Below are 4,290 nucleotides of genomic sequence, written 5' to 3' on the forward strand. Positions count from 1 at the left end.
TACCGTTCGGAAGTAACAACTTGTTTTCCCCTAGAGTGTGTTGGCCAGTGGATGCGGAAACACCTCCCAAGACTATTACATCTGCCTGCAACTTAGGCATCAAATTTGATGACCAACTGTCTTTCAAACATCAAGCAGTGACAGTGGCTGGAACGTGTTTCCAGATTATAAAAGCTTTGAGAACATTTTTTGATTTTCTCCCACTGTCGGCCATGAAAACAGTTGCAGTGGCTTTAATAAATTCAAGGTTGGACTATTGCAACGGGTTATATGCTGGAGCCAACAAAATCGTTCTCCATAAATTGCAAATGGTCCAACATGCAGCCGCTCGGCTGGTGTTGCGCTGGCCCCGTAGGTCCTCAGCCTCAGCAGCACTCAAACTGCTCCATTGGCTACCCATAGGGAAAAGAATTTTGTTTAAAATTCTCATAATCACTTTTAGAGCTTTCCATCAACAGGGTCCAAAATACCTGTGTAATGGTTTTAAGAGATATTATCCCACTCGCTGTTTGAGGTCTGCCAGTCAGAATCTTCTCACAATCCCCCGATTCAAGCTGGTAACAAAAGGTGGTAAATCACTCTTTGTATTAGGTTCCAAGGCCTGGAATAAGCTTCCGCCCCACCTACGAACACTTTCTCAAGAGTCACACTTTAGGAAAGCACTGAAAACTTGGATTTTCACCCTGTCTGAAGCGACGTGTTGGGAATTGGTGTAGTGTGTAGTACAGTATTCAGGTCATTTCTTTCCCTCCAGCCCTTTCACCTAGGCTGGATAGAGCGCCAAGATACTCCTTGGAGTGAAAGTAGCGCTATAGAAATGTTCCTTACATTACATTACAATTGGTGGTATGTGTGTTATATGGGGTGGGTGTTGGTGTTGACCTCTGTTTGGCTGTTTGGCTGTGACCAGGACATTGATTGTCAATGGTGTGTACACAGGAGACATGTTCAGTGTTGTAGTGCGACTCGTTAGCAAGGTCCTTGTGCTCGTTTGGGTGTTGGCGTTATGTGTGCGTGCGGTACTGGTGCGTGCGATTGACTTGTACGGGCCGTTGGCGGTTGGGGGGTTCGCGTAGGCTTGTTGGGGGGGTGTGCGTGTGGTACTTGTGCGTGCGATTGAGTTGGACGTGCCGTTGGCGGGTGGGGGGGTTCGCGTAGGCTTGTTGGGGGGGTGTGCGTGCGGTTCTTGTGCGTGCGATTGACTTGTACGGGCCGTTGGCGGGTGGGGGGGTTCGGGTAGGCTTGTTGGGGGGGTGTGCGTGCGATTGACTTGTAAGGGCCGTTGGCGGGTGGGGGGTTCGCGTAGGCTTGTTGGGGGTGTGTGCGTGCGGTACTTGTGCGTGCAATTGAGTTGGACGTGCCGTTGGCGGGTGGGGGGGTTCGCGTAGGCTTGTTGGGGGGTGTGCATGCGGTACTTGTGCGTGCGATTGAGTTGTACGGGCCGTTGGCGGGTGGGGGGGTTTGCGTAGGCTTGTTGGGGGTGGTGCGTGCGGTACTTGTGTGTGCGATTGAGTTGGACGTGCCGTTGGCGGGTGTGGGGGTCTGCGTAGGCTTGTTTGGGGGTGTGCGTGCGGTACTTGTGCGTGCGATTGAGTTGTACGGGCCGTTGGCGGGTGGGGGGGTTCGCGTAGGCTTGTTGGGGGGGTGTGCGTGCGGTACTTGTGCGTGCGATTGAGTTGTACGGGCCGTTGGCGGGTGGGGGGGTTTGCGTAGGCTTGTTGGGGGGGTGTGCGTGCGGTACTTGTGCGTGCGATTGAGTTGGACGTGCCGTTGGCGGTTGGGGGTGTTCGCGTAGGCTTGTTGGGGGGGTGTGCGTGCGGTACTTGTGCGTGCGATTGAGTTGTACGGGCCGTTGGTGGGTGGGGGGGGTTCGCGTAGGCTTGTTGGGGGGTTGTGCGTGCGGTACTTGTGCGTGCGATTGAGTTGGATGTGCCGTTGGCGGGTGGGGGGGTTCGCGTAGGCTTGTTGGGGGGGTGTGCGTGCGATTGACTTGTACGGGCCGTTGGTGGGTGGGGGGGTTCGCGTAGGCTTGTTGGGGGGGTGTGCGTGCGGAACTTGTGCGTGCGATTGAGTTGGACATGCCGTTGGCGGGTGGGGGGGTTCGCGTAGGCTTGTTGGGGGTGTGTGCGTGCGGTACTTGCGCGTGCGATTGAGTTGGACGTGCCGTTGGCGGGTAGGGGGGTTCGCGTAGGCTTGTTGGGGGGGTGTGCGTGCGATTGACTTGTACGGGCCGTTGGCGGGTGGGGGGGTTCGCGTAGGCTTGTTGGGGGGGTGTGCATGCGGTACTTGTGCGTGCGATTGAGTTGGACGTGCTGTTGGCGGGTGGGGAGGTTCGCGTAGGCTTGTTGGGAGGGGGTGTGCGTGCGATTGACTTGTACGGGCCGTTGGCGGGTGGGGGGTTCGCGTAGGCTTGTTGGGGGGTGTGTGCGTGCGGTACTTGTGCGTGCGATTGAGTTGGACGTGCCGTTGGCGGGTGGGGGGGTTCGCGTAGGCTTGTGGGGGTGTGTGCGTGCGGTACTTGTGCGTGCGATTGAGTTGGACGTGCCGTTGGCGGGTGGGGGGGTTCACGTAGGCTTGTTGGGGGGGTGTGCGTGCGATTGACTTGTACGGGCCGTTGGCGGGTGGGGGGGTTCGCGTAGGCTTGTTGGGGGGGTGTGCGTGCGGTACTTGTGCGTGCGATTGAGTTGGACGTGCCGTTGGCGGGTGGGGGGGTTCGCGTAGGCTTGTTGGGGGTGTGTGCGTGCGGTACTTGTGCGTGCGATTGAGTTGGACGTGCCGTTGGCCGGTGGGGGGGTTGGCGTAGGCTTGTTGGGGGGGGTGTGCGGCGATTGACTTGTACGGGCCGTTGGCGGGTTCGCGTAGGCTTGTTGGGGGGGTGTGCGTGCAGTACTTGTGCGTGCGATTGAGTTGGACGTGCCATTGGCGGGTGGGGGGGTTCGCGTAGGCTTGTTGGGGGGTGTGCGTGCGGTACTTGTGCGTGCGATTGAGTTGGACGTATCGTTGGCGGGTGGGGGGGTTTGTGTAGGCTTGTTGGGGGGGTGTGCGTGCGATTGACTTGTACGGGCCGTTGGCGGGTGGGGGGGTTTGCGTAGGCTTGTTGGGGGGGTGTGTGTGCGGTACTTGTGCGTGCGATTGAGTTGGACGTGCCGTTGGCGGGTGGGGGGGTTTGCGTAGGCTTGTTGGGGTGGGGTGTGCGTGCGATTGACTTGTACGGGCCGTTGGCGGGTGGGGGGTTCGCGTAGGCTTGTTGGGGGGTGTGTGCGTGCGGTACTTGTGCGTACGATTGAGTTGGACGTGCCGTTGGCGGGTGGGGGGGTTCGCGTAGGCTTGTGGGGGTGTGTGCGTGCGGTACTTGTGCGTGCGATTGAGTTGGACGTGCCGTTGGCGGGTGGGGGGGTTCGCGTAGGCTTGTTGGGGGGGTGCGTGCGATTGACTTGTACGGGCCGTTGGCGGGTGGGGGGGTTCGCGTAGGCTTGTTGGGGGGGTATGCGTGCGGTACTTGTGCGTGCGATTGAGTTGGACGTGCCGTTGGCGGGTGGGGGGGTTCGCGTAGGCTTGTTGGGGGTGTGTGCGTGCGGTGCGGTACTTGTGCGTGCGATTGAGTTGGACGTGCCGTTGGCGGGTGGGGGGGTTCGCGTAGGCTTGTTGGGGGGGGTGTGCGTGCGATTGACTTGTACGGGCCGTTGGCGGGTGGGGGGGTTCGCGTAGGCTTGTTGGGGGGTGTGCGTGCGGTACTTGTGCGTGCGATTGAGTTGGACGTGCCATTGGCGGGTGGGGGGGTTCGCTTAGGCTTGTTGGGGGAGTGTGCGTGCGGTACTTGTGCGTGCGATTGAGTTGGACGTGCCGTTGGCAGGTGGGGGGGTTCGCGTAGGCTTGTTGGGGGGTGTGCGTGCGATTGACTTGTACGGGCCGTTGGCGGGTGGGGGGGTTCGCGTAGGCTTGTTGGGGGGGTGTGCGTGCGGTACTTGTGCGTGCGATTGAGTTGGACGTGCCGTTGGCGGGTGGGGGGGTTCGCGTAGGCTTGTTGGGGGTGTGTGCGTGCGGTACTTGTGCGTGCGATTGAGTTGGACGTGCCGTTGGTGGGTGGGGGGGTTCGCGTAGGCTTGTTGGGGGGGTGTGCGTGCGATTGACTTGTACGGGCCGTTGGCGGGTGGGGGGTTCGCGTAGGCTTGTTGGGGGTGTGTGTGTGCAGTACTTGTGCATGCAATTGAGTTGGACGTGCCGTTGGCGGGTGGGGGGGTTCGCGTAGGCTTGTTGGGGGGGTGTGCGTGCGGTACTTGTGCGTGCGAT

Source organism: Lissotriton helveticus, chromosome 7, assembly GCF_964261635.1.
Source record: "Lissotriton helveticus chromosome 7, aLisHel1.1, whole genome shotgun sequence".
NCBI classification, from domain to species: domain Eukaryota; kingdom Metazoa; phylum Chordata; class Amphibia; order Caudata; family Salamandridae; genus Lissotriton; species Lissotriton helveticus.